We start from the raw sequence: 21,671 nt of genomic DNA, 5'->3' as shown, positions 1-21,671 counted from the left end.
CCTCGCAGGTCTGGGCCAAGATTCGACGCGTCTACGGCTATCGGACCCTTGCCAGCGTCCCTGCGCTCTCACTGAAAGGAGCCGTTTGTACCGACTCCGACGTCATTGCAAATCGCTTAGCAGAGCATTTTGCTATGAGTTCCGCTTCTGCGAATTACCCCCAGGCCTTCCGCTCCATTAAAGAGCGGCTGGAACGTCGGAGCCTTTCGTTTCGCACCAACCACCTGGAATCTTACAATGCTCCATTCAGTGAGTGGGAATTTCGTAGTGCCCTAGCTGCTTGCCCTGATACCGCTCCTGGGCCAGATGGCATCCACTGTCAGATGCTGAAACACCTTTCAGTGGACTGCCGGCGGCGCCTTCTCGATCTTTACAACCGTCTTTGGGTCGAGGGGGAGTTTCCGTCGCAATGGCGGGAAGGCATTGTCATCCCCGTTTTGAATCCTGGGAAGACCCCTCTGGAGGTGGACAGCTACCGTCCCATTAGCCTCACCAACGTTCTTTGTAAGTTGCTTGAACGGATGGTGAGCCGGCGCTTGCATTGGGTACTGGAGACTCGGGGCCTTCTGGCTCATTCTCAGGGTGGGTTCCGTAAAGGCCGCTCCGCCACCGACAATCTGGTGAGTCTGGAGTCGGCCATCCGTACTGATTTTGCCCGCCGTCAGCACCTGGTCGCTGTCTTTTTCGACATGCGGAAGGCGTACGATACGACATGGCGTCATCACATTCTTTCTACGCTTCATGGATGGGGTCTTCGGGGTCCTCTGCCGATTTTTATCCGCAATTTTCTGTCGTGTCGTACCTTCCGCGTGCAAGTCGCGGCCTCGTATAGTTCCTCCCACGTCCAGGAGAACGGTGTGCCACAGGGCTCTGTTTTAAGTGTCTGTCTGTTTTTAATAGCCATTAACGGGCTTGCTGCGGCCGTGGGAAATTCTGTCTCCGCTTCCCTGTATGCTGACGACTTCTGCCTTTATTACAGCTCTACTGGCATTGCAGCTGTTGAACGTCAGCTACAGGGCGCTATCCGTAAGGCGCAGTCTTGGGCTGTAGCGCATGGGTTTCAGTTTTCGGCAGCCAAGACCTGCGTTATGCATTTCTGCCGGCGCCGAACAGTCTATCCTGAGCCGCGGCTTTATCTTGCCGACGAACTCCTTGCTGTGGTGGAGACCCACAGGTTTTTGGGGGTGGTTTTCGATGTCCGGTTGACTTGGCTGCCTCATATCCGGCAGCTGAAACAGACGTGTTGGCGGCATCTAAACGCTCTGAGATGCTTGAGCAACACCCGCTGGGGCGCCTACCGCTCTACACTGTTGCGGCTCTACCAGGCGTTAATCCAGTCCCGTCTGGATTATGGGAGCCTGTCTTATGGCTCAGCATCCCAATCTGCGTTACGGGTGCTGGACCCGATTCTCCACAGCGGGATACGCCTTGCCACTGGTGCTTTCCGCACCAGCCCTGTGGACAGCGTACTAGTGGAGGCAGGTGTACCTCCACTGCGGTTCCGACGCCAACGTTTGCTGGCCGCTTATGCTGCCCATGTTCTAAGCTCGCCCGGGCATCCAAACTATCGCCTCCTGTTCCCGCGGTCGGTCGTCCGTATGCCAGAACGTCGGCCCCGGTCTGGTTGTACAATAGCGGTCCGCGTCAAAGAGCTTCTCTCTGGGCTCCAGGGTTTCACTGTTCCACCTCCTTTCCGGGCTACTTTGCATACACCCCCATGGTGTGTTCGTCGCCCTAGCCTTCGGCTCGACGTGGCACAGGGCCCTAAGGACTCAGTCCCTCCAGAGGCCTTCCGCCGCCGCTTTTATTCCATCCTGGCCACGTATCAGGGCTCTGGTGTTGTTTACACTGACGGTTCGATGGTTGCTGGTCGTGTCGGATATGCGCTCACTCTAGGGGACCTTTCCGAACAACGTTCCTTACCGGATGGCTGCAGCGTTTACACTGCTGAACTGGTCGCCATCTTTCGTGCCCTAGAGTATATCCGCTCCTGCTCAGGTGAGTCCTTCGTTATCTGTAGCGATTCCCTGAGCGGTTTACGAGCTCTCGACCAGTGTTTCCCCCGTTCTCGTTTGGTGATGGCTATCCACGAGTCTCTGCATACTCTCGCCTGTTTCGGCCGCTCTGTGGTCTTTGTGTGGACCCCCGGTCATGTCGGTATCCCGGGTAACGAACATGTTGACCGCCTGGCGAAAGAGGCCACCAGTAAGCCATCTCTGGACGTTGGCCTCCCAGAGACTGATTTGCGGGCAGTCTTCCCCCGCAAAATCTTGGCGCTATGGGACGATGAATGGCGCGAACTGCCAATGCGCAATAAACTCCGTGCTGTCAAGGAGACGACGGCTGTGTGGCGGTCATCCCTGCGAGCCACTCGCAGGGACTCAGTAGTTCTTTGCCGGCTCCGCATTGGCCACTCCCGGCTGACACACAGTTATTTACTGCGGCGGGAGGACCCTCCTCTATGTCGCTGTGGGGCAGCTTTGACAGTGGCCCACATTTTGCTGGCCTGCCCCCTTTTAGCAGTGGTCAGGCAGACATTTGAGCTGCCTGCTACGCTCCCTGCCCTTTTCACAGACGACTCCACTATGGCTGACTAAGTTTTACGTTTTATTCGGGCAGGGGGATTTTATCATTTACTCTGAGTGTTTCTGTTTTATTTTATTGTTTTGTGTTGACTCTGGCCTTTGGCCTATGATTTTCCACTGGTTTTTTAATGTGTTTCTAAGTGGTTGGCTTTTCCTTATTTATTTCTATGGTCGGCCAACCACCGTCACACTCTGTGTGGTTTTAGTTCGTTTTGTCTTGTCCTTGTCTCCGTTTCTCTTGTTCTGTATCGTCTGTGATCTCTTCTGTTCCTTGTTTTTATTCTCTGTGGGTGTTCATTGTCTATGTAAAAAGGGACTGATGACCGTTGCAGTCTGGTCCCTTTAATCCCTCCAAACCAACCACAATGCCGCCTTAAGTACAAGAAGACTGACTCTTCTTACTGACTATGTTTTGAACAATTCCTGTGACACTAGTTATAGATTCCGGTGCTTCACTTCAGGTTTACTGTATCCCATGGACCTTCTTATTGACGATGAAGCACAGAAATTGCATCGGAATGAAATACAAAATGCACAATGCCGACTTAAGTACAAGAAGACTGACTCTTCCTACTGTCTATGTTTTGAACCATTCCTGTGACACTAGTTATAGATTCCGATGCTTCACTTCTGGTTTACTGTATCCCTTGGACCTTCGTATAGACGATGAAACACAGAAATTGCATCGGAATTAAATACAAAAGGCACAATGCCGACTTAAGTACATGAAGACCGACTCTTCATACTGACTATGTTTTGAACCATTCCTGTGACACTAGTTATAGATTCCGATGCTTCACTACAGGTTTACTGTATCCCTCTGACCTTCTTCTTGACGATGAAACACTGAAATTGCACCGGAATTAAATACAAAAGGCAAAATGCCGACTTAAGTACAAGAAGACTGACTCTTCTTACTGACTATGTTTTGAACCATTCCTGTGACACTAGCTATAGTTTCCGATGTTTGACTTCAGGTTTACTGTATCCCTCTGACCTTCTTATTGACAACGAAACACTGAAATTGCATCGGAATTAAGTAGAAAAGGCACAATGCCGACTTAAGTACAAGAAGACTGACCCTTCTTATTGTCTATGTTTTAAACCATTCCTGTGACACTAGCTATAGTTTCCGATGTTTGACTTCAGTTTTACTGTATCCCTTGGACCTTCTTATTGACGATGAAACACAGAAATTGCATCGGAATTAAATACAAAATGTAAAATGCCGACTTTAGTAAAAGAGACTGACTCTTCTTACTGACTATGTTTTGAACCTTTCCTGTGACACTAGTTATAGATTCCGATGCTTCACTTCAGGTTTACTGTATCCCTTGGACCTTCTTATTGACGATGAAACACAGAAATTGCATCGGAATTAAATACAAAAGGCACAATGCCGACATAAGTACTGTCTATGTTTTGATCCATTCCTATGACACTAGTTATAGATTCCGATGCTTCACTTCAGGTTTACTGTATCCCGCTGACCTTCTTATTGACGATGAAACACAGATATTGCACCGGAATTAAATACAAAAGGCACAATGCCGACTTAAGTACAAGGAGACTGACTCTTCTTACTGTCTACGTTTTGAACCATTCCATTGACACTAGTTATAGATTCCGATGCTTCACTTCAGGTTTACTGATTCCCTTGGACCTTCTTATTGACGGTGAAACACAGAAATTGCATCGGAATTAAATACAAAAAGCACAATGCCGACTTAAGTACAAGAGGACTGTCTCTTCTTACTGTCTTTGTTTTGAACCAATCCTGTGACACTAGTTATAGATTCCGATGCTTCTCTTCAGGTTTACGGCATCCCTTGGACCTTCTTATTGACGATGAAACACAGAAATTGCATCGGAATTAAATACAAATGGCACAATGCCGACTTAAGTACAAGAAGACTGACTCTTCCTACTGTCTATGTTTTGAACCATTCCGTTGACACTAGTTATAGATTCCGATACTTCACTTCAGGTTTACTGTATCCCTTGGACCTTCGTATTGACGATGAAACACAGAAATTGCATCGGAAATAAATACAAAAGGCACAATGCCGACTTAAGTACATGAAGACCGACACTTCTTACAGAGTAAGTTTTGTACAATTCCTGTGACACTAGTTGTGGATTCCGATGCTTCACTACAGGTTTACTGTATCCCTTGGACTTTCTTATTGACGATGAAACACAGAAATTGCATCGGAATTAAATACAAAAGGCACAATGCCGACTTAAGTACTGTCTATTTTTTGAACCATTCCTGTGACACTAGTTATAGATTCCGATGCTTCACTTCAGGTTTACTGTTTCCCGCTGACCTTCTTATTGACGATGAAACACAGATATTGCACCGGAATTAAATACAAAAGGCACAATGCCGACTTAAGTACAAGGAGACTGACTCTTCTTACTGTCTACGTTTTGAACCATTCCATTGACACTAGTTATAGATTCCGATGCTTCACTCAAGGTTTACTGTATCCCTTCGACCTTCTTATTGACGATGAAACACTGAAATTGCATCGGAATTAAATAGAATAGGCACAGTGCCGACTTAACTACAAGAAGACTGCCTCTTCTTACTGACTATGTTTTGAACCATTCCTGTGACACTAGTTATAGATTCCTATGCTTCACTTCAGGTTTACTGTATCCATTGAACCTTCTTATTGACAATGAAACACAGAAATTGCATCGGAATTAATTACAAAAGGCACAATGCCGATATAAGTACATGAATACAGACCTTTCTTGCTGACTATGTTTTGAACCATTCCTGTGACACTAGTTATAGATTCCGATGCTTCACTTCAGGTTTACCGTATCCCTTGAACCTTCTTATTGACGATGAAACACAGAAATTGCATCGGAATTGAATACAAAAGGCTCAATGCTGACTTAGGTATATGAAGACTGCCCCGTCTTACTGTCTATGTTTTGAACCATTCCTGTGACACTAGTTATAGATTCCGATTCTACACTCCAGGTTTACTGTATCCCTTGGACATTCTTATTGACGATGAAACACAAAAATTGCATCGGAATTAAATACAAAAGGCACAATGCCGACTTAAGAACAAGAAGACTGACTCTTCTTACTGACTATGTTTTGAACCATTCCTGTGACACTAGTTATAGATTCCGATGCCTCACTTCAGGTTTACAGTATCCATTATACCTTCTTATTGACGATGAAACACAGAAATTGCATCGGAAATAAATACAAAAGGCACAATGCCGACTTAAGTACATGAAGACCGACACTTCTCACAGAGTAAGTTTTGTACAATTCCTGTGACACTAGTTATGGATTCCGATGCTTCACTACAGGTTTACTGTATCCCTTGGACTTTCTTATTGACGATGAAACACAGAAATTGCATCGGAATTAAATACAAAAGGCACAATGCCGACTTAAGTACTGTCTATTTTTTGAACCATTCCTGTGACACTAGTTATAGATTCCGATGCTTCACTTCAGGTTTACTGTATCCCGCTGACCTTCTTATTGACGATGAAACACAGATATTGCACCGGAATTAAATACAAAAGGCACAATGCCGACTTAAGTACAAGGAGACTGACTCTTCTTACTGTCTACGTTTTGAACCATTCCATTGACACTAGTTATAGATTCCGATGCTTCACTCCAGGTTTACTGTATCCCTTCGACCTTCTTATTGACGATGAAACACTGAAATTGCATCGGAATTAAATAGAATAGGCACAGTGCCGACTTAACTACAAGAAGACTGCCTCTTCTTACTGACTATGTTTTGAACCATTCCTGTGACACTAGTTATAGATTCCTATGCTTCACTTCAGGTTGAACCATTCCTGTGACACTAGTTATAGATTCCTATGCTTCACTTCAGGTTTACTGTATCCATTGGACCTTCTTATTGACAATGAAACACAGAAATTGCATCGGAATTAATTACAAAAAGCACAATGCCGATATAAGTACATGAATACAGACCTTTCTTACTGACTATGTTTTGAACCATTCCTGTGACACTAGTTATAGATTCCGATGCTTCACTTCAGGTTTACCGTATCCCTTGAACCTTCTTATTGACGATGAAACACAGAAATTGCATCGGAATTGAATACAAAAGGCTCAATGCTAACTTAGGTATATGAAGACTGCCCCGTCTTACTGCCTATGTTTTGAACCATTCCTGTGACACTAGTTATAGATTCCGATTCTACACTCCAGGTTTACTGTATCCCTTGGACATTCTTATTGACGATGAAACACAAAAATTGCATCGGAATTAAATACAAAAGGCACAATGCCGACTTAAGAACAAGAAGACTGACTCTTCTTACTGACTATGTTTTGAACCATTCCTGTGACACTAGTTATAGATTCCGATGCTTCACTTCAGGTTTACAGTATCCATTATACCTTCTTATTGACGATGAAACACAGAAATTGCGTCGGAATTAAATACAAAATGCACAAACCCGACTTTAGTACATGAAGACTGACTCTTCTTACTGACTATGGTTTGAACCATTCCTGTGACTCTAGTTATAGATTCCGATGCTTCACTTCAGGTTTACGGTATCCCTTGGACCTCCTTATTGACGATGAAACACAGATATTGCATTGGAATTAAATACAAAAGGCACAATGCCGACTTAGGTACATGAAGACAGACTCTTCTTTCTGTCTATATTTTGAACCATTCCTGTGACACTAGTTATAGATTCCGATGCTACACTCCAGGTTTACTGTATCCCTTGGACCTTCTAATTGACGATGAAAAACATAAATTGCATCGGAATTTAATACAAAAGGCACAATGCCGACTTAAGTACTGTCTATGTTAACCATACCTGTGACACTAGTTATAGATTCCGATGCTTCACTTCAGGTTTACTGTACCCCTCTGACTTTCTTATTGACGATGAAACATGGAAATTGCTTCGCAATTAAAAACAAAAGGCACAATGCCGACTTAAGTACAAGAGGACTGTCTCTTCTTACTGTCTTTGTTTTGAACCAATCCTGTGATACTAGTTATAGATTCCGATGAATCTCTTCAGGTTTACGGCATCCCTTGGACCTTCTTATTGACGATGAAACGCAGATATTGCATCGGAATTAAATACAAAAGACACAATGCCGACTTAAGTACATGAAGACTGACTCTTCTACTGACTACGTTTTGAACCATTCCTGTGACACTAGTTATAGATTCCAATGCTTCACTTCAGGTTTACTGTATCCCTCTGACCTGCTTATTGACGATGAAACACAGAAATTGCACCGGAATTGAATACAAAAAGCACAATGCCGACTTAAGTACAAGAGTACTGGCTCTTCTTACTGTCTATGTTTTGAACCATTCCATTGACACTAGTTATAGAGTCCGATGCTTGACTTCAGTTTTACTGTATCCCTTGGACCATCTTATTGACGATGTAACATAGAAATTGCATCGGAATTAGATACAAAAGGCATAAGGCCGACTTATGGACAAGAAGACTGTCCCTTCTTACTGACTATGTTTGAACCATTCCTGTGACACTAGTTATAGATTCCAATGCTTCAATCCAGGTTTACTGTATCCCTTGGACCTTCTTATTGACGATGAAACACAGAAATTGCATCGGAATTAAATACAAATGGCACAATGCCGACTTAAGTACATGAAGACCGACACTTCTTAATGAGTAAGTTTTGTACAATTCCTGTGACACTAGTTATGGATTCCGATGCTTCACTACAGGTTTACTGCATCCCTTGGACTTTCTTATTGACGATGAAACACAGAAATTGCATCGGAATTAAATACAAAAGGCAAAATGCCGACTTAAGTACTGTCTATGTTTTGAACCATTCCTGTGACACTAGTTATAGATTCCGATGCTTCACTTCAGGTTTACTGTATCCCGCTGACCTTCTTATTGACGATGAAACACAGATATTGCACCGGAATTAAATACAAAAGGCACAATGCCGACTTAAGTACAAGGAGACTGACTCTTCTTACTGTCTACGTTTTGAACCATTCCATTGACACTAGTTATAGATTCCGATGCTTCACTCCAGGTTTACCGTATCCCTTGAACCTTCTTATTGACGATGAAACACAGAAATTGCATCGGAATTGAATACAAAAGGCTCAATGCTGACTTAGGTATATGAAGACTGCCCCGTCTTACTGTCTATGTTTTGAACCATTCCTGTGACACTAGTTATAGATTCCGATTCTACACTCCAGGTTTACTGTATCCCTTGGACATTCTTATTGACGATGAAACACAGAAATTGCATCGGAATTAAATACAAAAGGCACAATGCCGACTTAAGGACAAGAAGACTGACTCTTCTTACTGACTATGTTTTGAACCATTCCTGTGACACTAGTTATAGATTCCGATGCTTCACTTCAGGTTTACAGTATCCATTATACCTTCTTATTGACGATGAAACACAGAAATTGCATCGGAATTAAATACAAAATGCCCAAAGCCGACATTAGTACATGTAGACTGACTCTTCTTACTGACTATGGTTTGAACCATTCCTGTGACTCTAGTTATAGATTCCGATGCTTCACTTCAGGTTAACTGAATCCATTGGACCTTCTTATTGACAATGAAACACAGAAATTGCATCGGAATTAATTACAACAGGCACAATGCCGATATAAGTACATGAATACAGACCTTTCTTACTGACTATGTTTTGAACCATTCCTGTGACACTAGTTATAGATTCCGACGCTTCACTTCAGGTTTACCGTATCCCTTGAACCTTCTTATTGACGATGAAACACAGAAATTGCATCGGAATTGAATACAAAAGGCTCAATGCTGACTTAGGTATATGAAGACTGCCCCGTCTTACTGTCTATGTTTTGAACCATTCCTGTGACACTAGTTATAGATTCCGATTCTACACTCCAGGTTTACTGTATCCCTTGGACATTCTTATGACGATGAAACACAGAAATTGCATCGGAATTAAATACAAAAGGCACAATGCCGACTTAAGGACAAGAAGACTGACTCTTCTTACTGACTATGTTTTGAACCATTCCTGTGACACTAGTTATAGATTCCGATGCTTCACTTCAGGTTTACAGTATCCATTATACCTTCTTATTGACGATGAAACACAGAAATTGCATCGGAATTAAATACAAAATGCCCAAAGCCGACATTAGTACATGTAGACTGACTCTTCTTACTGACTATGGTTTGAACCATTCCTGTGACTCTAGTTATAGATTCCGATGCTTCACTTCAGGTTTACGGTATCCCTTGGACCTCCTTATTGACGATGAAACACAGATATTTCATTGGAATTAAATACAAAAGGCACAATGCCGACTTAGGTACATGAAGACTGACTCTTCTTTCTGTCTATATTTTGAACCATTCCTGTGACACTAGTTATAGATTCCGATGCTACACTCCAGGTTTACTGTATCCCTTGGACCTTCTAATTGACGATGAAACACAGAAATTGCATCGGAATTAAATACAAAAGGCACAATGCCGACTTAAGGACAAGAAGACTGAGTCTTCTTACTGACTATCTTATGAACAATTCCTGTAACACTAGTTATAGATTCCGATGCTTCAATTCAGGTTTACTGTATCCCTCTGACCTTCTTATTGACGATGAAATCCAGAAATTGCATCGGAATTTAATACAAAAGGCACAATGCCGACTTAAGTACAAGAAGACTGTATCTTCTTACTGTCTATGTTTTGAACCATTCCTGTGAGACTAGTTATAGATTCCGATGCTTCACTACAGGTTTACTGTATCCCTTGGACTTTCTTATTGACGATGAAGCACAGAAATTGCATCGGAATTAATTACAAAAGTCACTACGCCGACTTAAGTACAAGATGACTGACTCTTCTTACTGACTATGTTTTGAACCATTCCTGTGACACTAGTTACAGATGCCGATGCTTCACCTCAGGTTTACTGTACCCCTCTGACTTTCTTATTGACGATGAAACACGGAAATTGCTTCGCAATTAAAAACAAAAGGCACAATGCCGACTTAAGTACAAGAGACTGACTCTTCTTACTGTCTATGCTTTGAACCATTCCTGTGACACTAGTTATAGGTTCTGATGATCCACTTCAGGTTTACTGATTCCCTTGGACCTTCTTATTGACGGTGAAACACAGAAAATGCATCGGAATTAAATACAAAAAGCACAATGCCGACTTAAGTACAAGAGGACTGTCTCTTCATACTGTCTTTGTTTTGAACCAATCCTGTGACACTAGTTACAGATTCCGATGCTTCTCTTCAGGTTTACGGCATCCCTTGGACCTTCTTATTGACGATGAAACACAGAAATTGCATCGGAATTAAATACAAATGGCACAATGCCGACTTAAGTACAAGAAGACTGACTCTTCCTACTGTCTATGTTTTGAACCATTCCGTTGACACTAGTTATAGATTCCGATACTTCACTTCAGGTTTACTGTATCCCTTGGACCTTCGTATTGACGATGAAACACAGAAATTGCATCGGAAATAAATACAAAAGGCACAATGCCGACTTAAGTACATGAAGACCGACACTTCTTACAGAGTAAGTTTTGTACAATTCCTGTGACACTAGTTATGGATTCCGATGCTTCACTACAGGTTTACTGTATCCCTTGGACTTTCTTATTGACGATGAAACACAGAAATTGCATCGGAATTAAATACAAAAGGCACAATGCCGACTTAAGTACTGTCTATTTTTTGAACCATTCCTGTGACACTAGTTATAGATTCCGATGCTTCACTTCAGGTTTACTGTTTCCCGCTGACCTTCTTATTGACGATGAAACACAGATATTGCACCGGAATTAAATACAAAAGGCACAATGCCGACTTAAGTACAAGGAGACTGACTCTTCTTACTGTCTACGTTTTGAACCATTCCATTGACACTAGTTATAGATTCCGATGCTTCACTCAAGGTTTACTGTATCCCTTCGACCTTCTTATTGACGATGAAACACTGAAATTGCATCGGAATTAAATAGAATGGGCACAGTGCCGACTTAACTACAAGAAGACTGACTCTTCTTACTGACTACGTTTTGAACCATTCCTGTGACACTAGTTATAGATTCCAATGCTTCACTTCAGGTTTACTGTATCCCTCTGACCTGCTTATTGACGATGAAACACAGAAATTGCACCGGAATTGAATACAAAAAGCACAATGCCGACTTAAGTACAAGAGTACTGGCTCTTCTTACTGTCTATGTTTTGAACCATTCCATTGACACTAGTTATAGAGTCCGATGCTTCACTCCAGGTTTACTGTATCCCTTGGACCTTCTTATTGACGATGAAACACTGCAATTGCATCGGAATTAAATAGAGAAGGCACACTGCCGACTTAAGTACAAAAAGACTGTCTCTTTATACTGACTATGTTTTGAACCATTCCTGTGACACCAGTTATAGATTCCGATGCTTCACTTCAGGTTTACTGTATCCCTCTGACCTTCTTATTGACGATGAAACACAGAAATTGCATCGGAATTAAATGCAAAAGGCCCAATGCCTACTTAAGGACAAGAAGACTGTTTCATCTTACTGTCTATGTTTTGAACCATTCCTGTGACACTAGTTATAGATTCCGATGCTTCACTCCAGGGTAACCGTATCCCTTGGACATTCTTATTGACGATGAAGCACAGAAATTGCAACGGAATTAAATTGAAAAGGCGCAATGCCGACTTAAGTACAAGATGACGGACTCTTCTTACTGACTAAGTTTTGAACCTTTACTGTGACACTAGTTATAGATTCCGATGGTTGACTTCAGTTTTACTGTTTCCCTTGGACCTTCTTATTGACTATGAAACACAGAAATTGCAATGGAATTAAATACAAAAAGCACAATGCCGACTTCAGTACAAGAGACTGACACTTCTTACTGACTATGTTTTCAACCATTCCTGTGACACTATTTATAGATTCCGATGGTTCACTTCAGGTTTACTGTATCCCTCTGACATTCTTATTGACGATGAAACACAGAAATTGCATCGGAATTAAATAGAAAAGGCACAATGCCGACTTAAGTACCAGAAGATTGACTTTTCTTACTGACTATGTTTTGAACCATTCCTGTGACACTAGTTATAGATTCCAATGCTTCACTTCAGGTTTACTGTATCCCTTGGACCTTCTTATTGACGATGTAACACAAAAATAGCATCAGAATTAAATACAAAAGGCACAATGCTGACTTACGTACAAGAAAACTGACTCTTCCCACAGCCTATGTTTTGAACCATTCCTGTGACACTAGTTATAGGTTCCAATGCTTCACTTCAGGATTACTGTATCCCTTGGACGTTCGTATTGACAATGAAACACAGAAATTGCATCGGAATTAAATACAAAAGGCATAAGGCCGACTTAAGGACAAGAAGACTGTCTCTTCTTACTGACTACGTTTTGAGCCATTCCTGTGACACTAGTTATAGATTCCGATGCTTCACTTCAGGTTCACTGTATCCCTCTGACCTTCTTATTGACGATGAAACACAGAAATTGCACCGGATTTAAACACAAAAGTCACAATGCCGACTGAAGTACAAGAAGACTGACACTTCTTACTGTCTATGTTTTGAACCATTCCATTGACACTAGTTGCAGATTCCGATGCTTCACTCCAGCTTTACTGTATCCCTTGGACCTTCTTATTGACGATGAAACACTGAAATTGTATCGTAATTAAATAGAAAAGGCATAGTGCCGACTTAAGTAAAAGAAGACTGACTCTTCTTACTGACTATGGTTTGAACCATTCCTGTGACACTAGTTATAGATTCCGATGCATGACTTCAGGTTTACTGTATCCCTCTGACCTTATTGACGATGAAACACAGAAATTACATCGGAATTAAAAACAATAGGCACAATACCGACTTAAGTACAAGAAGCCTGACTCTTCTTACTTTCTATGTTTTGAACCATTCCTGTGACACTAGTTATACATTCCGATGCATCACTCCAGGTTTACTATATCCCTTGGACCTTCTTATTGACGATGAAACACAGAAATTGCATCGGAATTATATACAAAAGGCACAATGCCGACTTAAGGACAAGAAGATTGACTCTTCTTACTGACTATGTTTTGAACCATTCCTGTGACACTAGTTATAGATTCCGATGCTTCACTTCAGGTTTACTGTATCCCTCTCTCCTTCTTATTAATGATGAAACTCAGAAATTGCATCGGAAATAAATACAAAAGGCACAATGCCGACTTAAGTTCAAGAAGACTAACTCTTCTTACTGACTATGTTTTGAACCTATCCATTGACACTAGTTATAGATTCCGATGCTTCACTCCAGGGTTACTGTATCCTTTGGACCTTCTTATCGACGATGAAACACAGAAATTGCATTGGATTTAAATAGAAAAGGCACAATGCCGACTTAAGTACAAGAAGACTGACTCTTCTTACTGACAAGGTATGAACCATTCCTGTGACACTAGTTATAGATTCCGATGCTTCACTTCAGGTTTACTGTATCCCTTGGACCTTCGTATTGACGATGAAACACAGAGATTGCATCGGATTTAAATGCAAAAGGCATAATGCCGACTTAAGTACATGAAGACCTACTCATCTTACTGTCTATGCCTTGAACCAGTCTCTGTGACACTAGTTATAGATTCCGATGCTACACTCCAGGTTTACTGTATCCCTTGGACCTTCTTATTGACGATGAAACAGAGAAATTGCATCGGAATTAAATACAAAAGGCACAATGTCGACTTAAGGACAAGGAGACTGATTCTTCTTACAGACTATGTTTTGAACCATTCTTGTGACACTAGTTATAGATTCCGATGCTCCACTTCAGGTTTACTGTATCCCTCTGACCTTCTTATTGACGATGAAACTCAGAAGTTGCATCGGAATTAAATAGAAAAGGCACAATGCCGACATAAGTACAAGAAGACTGACTCTTCTTACTGTCTATGTTTTGAACCATTCCAGTGACACTAGTTATAGATTCCGATGCTTCACTCCAGGTTTACTGTATCCCTTGGACCTTCTTATTGACGATGAAACACAGAAATTGCATCGGAATTAAATAGAAAAGGCACGATGCCGACGTAAGTACAAGAAGACTGACTCTTCTTACTGGCTATGTTTTGAACCATTCCTGTGTCACTAGTTATAGATTCCGATGCTTTACTTCAGGTTTACTGTATCCCTTGGACCTTCTCATTGACGATGAAACATAGAAAATGCAACGGAATTCAATACAAAAGGCATAAGGCCGACTTAAGGACAAGACGATTGACTCTTCTTACTGACTATGTTTTGAACCATTCCTGTGACACTAGTTATAGATTCCGATGCTTCACTTCAGGCTTACTGTATCCCTCTCACCTTCTTATTAATGATGAATCTCAGAAATTGCATCGGAAATAAATACAAAAGGCACAATGCCGACTTAAGTTCAAGAAGACTGACTCTTCTTACTGTCTATGTTTAGAACCATTCCATTGACACTAGTTATAGATTCCGATGCTTCACTCCAGCTTTACTGTATGCCCTGGACCTTCTTATTGACGATGAAACGCTGAAATTGCATCGGAATTAAATAGAAAAGGCACAGTGCCGACATAAGTAAAAGAAGACTGACTCTTCTTACTGACTATGGTTTGAACCATTCCTGTGACACTAGTTACGGATTCCGATGCTTCACGTCAGGTTTACTGTATCCGTTGAACCATCTTATTGACGATGAAACACAGAAATTGCATCGGAATTAAATGCAAAAGGCACAATGACGACTTAGGTACATGAAGACTGACTCTTCTTACTGTCTATGTTTTGAACCATTCCTGTGACACTAGTTATAGATTCCGATGCATGACTTCAGGTTTACTGTATCCCTCTGACCTTATTGACGATGAAACACAGAAATTACATCGGAATTAAATACAATAGGCACAATACCGACTTAAGTGCAAGAAGCCTGACTCATCTTACTTTCTATGTTTTGAACCATTCCTGTGACACTAGTTATACATTCCGATGCATCACTCCAGGTTTACTATATCCCTTGGACCTTCTTATTGACGATGAAACACAGAAATTGCAATTGAATTAAATTGGAAAAGCACAATGCCGACTTAAGTACAAGAAGACTGGCTCTTCTTACTGACTATGTTTGAACCATTCCTGTGACACTAGTTATAGATTCCTATGCTTCACTTCAGGTTTACTGTATCCCTTGGACCTTCGTATTGACGGTGAAACACAGAAATTGCATCGGATTTAAATACAAAAGGCATAATGCCGACTTAAGTACATGAAGACCTACTCATCTTACTGTCTATGCCTTGAACCAGTCTCTGTGACACAAGTTATAGATTCCGATGCTACACTCCAGGTTTACTTTATCCCTTGGACCTTCTTATTGACGATGAAACACGGAAAATGCAACAAAATTCAATACACAAGGCACAATGCCGACTTAAGTACAAGAAGACTGACTCTTCCTGCTGTCTTTGTTCTGAACCATTCCTGTGACACTAGTTATAGATTCCGATGCTTCACTTCAGGTTTACTGTATACTCTGACCTTCTTATTGACGATGAAACACTGAAATTGCACCGGAATTAAATACAAAAGGCAAAATGCCGACTTAAGTACAAGAAGACTGACTCTTCTTACTGACTATGTTTTGAACCATTCCTGTGACACTAGTAATAGGTTCCGATGCTTCACTTCAGGTTTACTGTATCCCTCTGTTTTTCTTATTGACGATGAAACACATAAATTGCATCGGAATTAAATACAAAAGGCACAATGCCGACTTAAGTACAAGAAGACTGACTCTTCTTACCGACTATGTTTTAAACCATTCCTGAGTCACTAGTTATAGATTCCGATGCTTCACTTCGTATCCCTCTGACCTTCTTATTGACGATGAAACACTGAAATTGCATCGGAATTTAATAGAAAAGGCACAATGCCGACTTAAGTACAAGAAGACTGACTCTTCTTACTGTCTATGTTTTGAACCATTCCTGTGACACTAGTTATAGTTTCGATGTTTGACTTCAGTTTTACTGTATCCCTTGGACCTTCTTATTGACGATGAAACACAGAAATTGAATGGGAATTAAATACAAAAGGTACAATGCCGACTTAAGTAAAAGAGACTGACTCTTCTTACTGATTATGTTTTGAACCATTCCTGTGACACTAGTTATAGATTACGATGCTTCACTTCAGGTTTACTCTATCCCTCTGACCTTCTTATTGACGATGAAACACTGAAATTGCATCGGAATTAAGTAGAAAAGGCACAATGCCGCCTTAAGTACAAGAAGACTGACCCTTCTTACTGTATATGTTTTGAACCATTCCTGTAACACTAGCTATAGTTTCCGATGTTTGACTTCAGTTTTACTGTATCCCTTGGACATTCTTATTGACGATGAAACACAGAAATTGCATCGGAATTAAATACAAAAAGGACCAATGCCGACTTTAGTAAAAGAGACTGACTCTTCTTACTGACTATGCTTTGAACCATTCCTGTGACACTAGTTATAGATTCGGATCCTTCACTTCACATTTACTGTACCCCTCTGACGTTCTTTTTTACGATGAAACACAGAAACTGCATCGGAAATAAATAGAAAAGGCACAATGCCGCCTTAAGTACGAAAAGACTGACTATTCTTACTGACTATGTTTTGAACCATTCCTGTGACACTACTTATAGATTCCGATGCTTCACTTCAGGTTTACTGTATCCCTTGGACCTTCCTATTGACGACGAAACACAGAAATTGCATCGTAATTAAATACAAAAGGCACAATGCCGACATAAGTACTGTCTATGTTTTGATCCATTCTTTTGACACTAGTTATAGATACCGATGCTTCACTTCAGGTTTACTGTATCCCTTGGACCTTCCTATTGACGACGAAACACAGAAATTGCATCGTAATTAAATACAAAAGGCACAATGCCGACATAAGTACTGTCTATGTTTTGATCCATTCTTTTGACATTAGTTATAGATTCCGATGCTTGACTTCAGTTTTACTGTATCCCTTGGACCTTCTTATTATCGATGAAACACAGAAATTGCATCGGAATTAAATACAAAAGGCACAATGTCGACTTAAGGACAAGAAGACTGATTCTTCTTTCAGACTATGTTTTGAACCATTCCTGTGACACTAGTTATAGATTACGATGCTTCACTTCAGGTTTACTGTATCCCTCTGACCTTCTTAATGCCGATGAAACACTGAATTTGCACCGGAATTAAATACAAAAGGCACAATGCCGACTTAAGTACAACAAGACTGTCTCTTCTTACTGGCTATGTTTTGAACCATTCCTGTGTCACTAGTTATAGATTCCGATGCTTTACTTCAGGTTTACTGTATCCCTTGGACCTTCTTATTGACGATGAAACATAGAAAATGCAACGGAATTCAATACAAAAGGCATAAGGCCGACTTAGGGACAAGACGATTGACTCTTCTTACTGACTATGTTTTGAACCATTCCTGTGACACTAGTTATAGATTCCGATGCTTCACTTCAGGCTTACTGTATCCCTCTCACCTTCTTATTAATGTTGAAACTCAGAAATTGCATCGGAAATAAATACAAAAGGCACAATGCCGACTTAAGTTCAAGAAGACTGACTCTTCTTACTGTCTATGTTTAGAACCATTCCATTGACACTAGTTATAGATTCCGATGCTTCACTCCAGCTTTACTGTATGCCCTGGACCTTCTTAATGACGATGAAACGCTGAAATTGCATCGGAATTAAATAGAAAAGGCACAGTGCCGACTTAAGTAAAAGAAGACTGACTCTTCTTACTGACTATGGTTTGAACCATTCCTGTGACACTAGTTACGGATTCCGATGCTTCACGTCAGGTTTACTGTATCCGTTGAACCTTCTTATTGACGATGAAACACAGAAATTGCATCGGAATTAAATACAAAAGGCACAATGACGACTTAGGTACATGAAGACTGACTGTTCTTACTGTCTATGTTTTGAACCATTCCTGTGACACTAGTTATAGATTCCGATGCATGACTTCAGGTTTACTGTATCCCTCTGACCTTATTGACGATGAAACACAGAAATTACATCGGAATTAAATACAATAGGCACAATACCGACTTAAGTGCAAGAAGCCTGACTCTTCTTACTTTCTATGTTTTGAACCATTCCTGTGACACTAGTTATACATTCCGATGCATCACTCCAGGTTTACTATATCCCTTGGACTTTCTTATTGACGATGAAACACAGAAATTGCAATTGAATTAAATAGGAAAAGCACGATGCCGACTTAAGTACAAGAAGACTGGCTCTTCTTACTGACTATGTTTGAACCATTCCTGTGACACTAGTTATAGATTGCGATGCTTCACTTCAGGTTTACTGTATCCCTTGGACCTTCGTATTGACAATGAAACACAGAAATTGCATCGGATTTAAATTCAAAAGGCATAATGCCGACTTAAGTACATGAAGACCTACTCATCTTACTGTCTATGCCTTGAACCAGTCTCTGTGACACAAGTTATAGATTCCGATGCTACACTCCAGGTTTACTTTATCCCTTGGACCTTCTTATTGACGATGAAACACGGAAAATGCAACGGAATTCAATACACAAGGCACAATGCCGACTTAAGTACAAGAAGACTGACTCTTCCTGCTGTCTTTGTTCTGAACCATTCCTGTGACACTAGTTATAGATTCCGATGCTTCACATCAGGTTTACTGTATCCCTCTGACCTTCTTATTGACGATGAAACACTGAAATTGCACCAGAATTAAATACAAAAGGCAAAATGCCGACTTAAGTACAAGAAGACTGACTCTTCTTACTGACTATGTTTTGAACCATTCCTGTGACACTAGTTATAGGTTCCGATGCTTCACTTCAGGTTCACTGTATCCCTCTGTTCTTCTTATTGACGATGAAACACATAAATTGCATCGGAATTAAATACAAAAGGCACAATGCCGACTTAAGTACAAGAAGACTGACTCTTCTTACTGACTATGTTTTAAACCATTCCTGAGTCACTAGTTATAGATTCCGATGCTTCACTTCGTATCCCTCTGACCTTCTTATTGACGATGAAACACTGAAATTGCATCGGAATTTAATAGAAAAGGCACAATGCCGACTTAAGTACAAGAAGACTGACTCTTCTTACTGTCTATGTTTTGAACCATTCCTGTGACACTAGTTATAGTTTCGATGTTTGACTTCAGTTTTACTGTATCCCTTGGACCTTCTTATTGACGATGAAACACAGAAATTGAATGGGAATTAAATACAAAAGGTACAATGCCGACTTAAGTAAAAGAGACTGACTCTTCTTACTGACTATGTTTTGAACCATTCCTGTGACACTAGTTATAGATTCCGATCCTTCACTTCAGGTTTACTGTATCCCTCTGACGTTCTTATTGACGATGAAACACAGAAATTGCATCGGAATTAAATACAAAAGGGCATAATGCCGATTTAAGTACAAGAAGTCTGACTCTTCTTACTGTCTATGTTTTGAACCAATCCTGTGACACTACTTATAGATTCCGATGCTTCACTTCAGGTTTACTGCATCCCTTGGACCTTCGTATTGACGATGAAACACAGAAATTGCATCGGAATTAAATACAAAAGGCACAATGCCGACTTAAGTACAAAGAGACTGTCTCTTCTTACTGACTATGTTTTGAACCATTCCTGTGACACTAGTTATAGGTTCCGATGCTTCACTTCAGGTTTACTGTATCCCTCTGACCTTCTTATTGACGATGAAACACATAAATTGCATCGGAATTAAATACAAAAGTCACAATGGCGACTTAAGTATAAGAAGACTGACTCTTCTTACTGACTATGTTTTGAACCATTCCTGTGTCACTAGTTATAGATTCTGATGCTTCACTTCAGGTTTACTCTATCCCTCTGACCTTCTTATTGACGATGAAACACTGAAATTGCATCGGAATTAAGTAGAAAAGGCACAATGCCGACTTAAGTACAAGAAGACTGACCCTTCTTACTGTATATGTTTTGAACCATTCCTGTAACACTAGCTATAGTTTCCGATGTTTGACTTCAGTTTTACAGTATCCCTTGGACCTTCTTATTGACGATGAAACACAGAAATTGCATCGGAATTGAATACAAAAAGGTACAATGCCGACTTTAGTAAAAGAGACTGACTCTTCTTACTGACTATGCTTTGAACCATTCCTGTGACACTAGTTATAGATTCCGATCCTTCACTTCACGTTTACTGTATCTTCTGACGTTCTTTTTGACGATGAAACACAGAAATTGCATCGGAAATAAATAGAAAAGGCACAATGCCGCCTTAAGTACGAAAAGACTGACTCTTCTTACTGACTATGTTTTGAACCATTCCTGTGACACTACTTATAGATTCCGATGCTTCACTTCAGGTTTACTGTATCCCTTGGACCTTCTTATTGACGATGAAGCACAGAAATTGCATCGGAATTAAGTAGAAAATGCACAATGCCGACTTAAGTACAGGAAGACTGACTCTTCCTACTGTCTATGTTTTGAAACATTCCTGTGACACTAGCTATAAATTCCGATGCTTCACTTCAGGTTTACTGTATCCCTTGGACATTCGTATAGACGATGAAACACAGAAATTGCATCGGAATTAAATACAAAAAGGCACAATGCCGACTTATGTATATGAAGACCGACTCTTCATACCGACTATGTTTTGAACCATTCCTGTGACACTAGTTATAGATTCCGATGCTTCACTTCAGGTTTACTGTATCCCTCTGACCTTCTTAATGCCGATGAAACACTGAATTTGCACCGGAATTAAATACAAAAGGCACAATGCCGACTTAAGTACAACAAGACTGACTCTTCTTACTGTCTATGTTTTGAACCATTCCTGTGACACTAGTTATAGATTCCGATGCTTCACACCAGGTTTACTGCATCCCTTGGACCTTCTTATTGACGAT

Source organism: Schistocerca americana, chromosome 3, assembly GCF_021461395.2.
Source record: "Schistocerca americana isolate TAMUIC-IGC-003095 chromosome 3, iqSchAmer2.1, whole genome shotgun sequence".
Taxonomy (NCBI): Eukaryota; Metazoa; Arthropoda; class Insecta; order Orthoptera; family Acrididae; genus Schistocerca; species Schistocerca americana.
Note: the sequence above shows the minus strand (reverse complement) of the source record.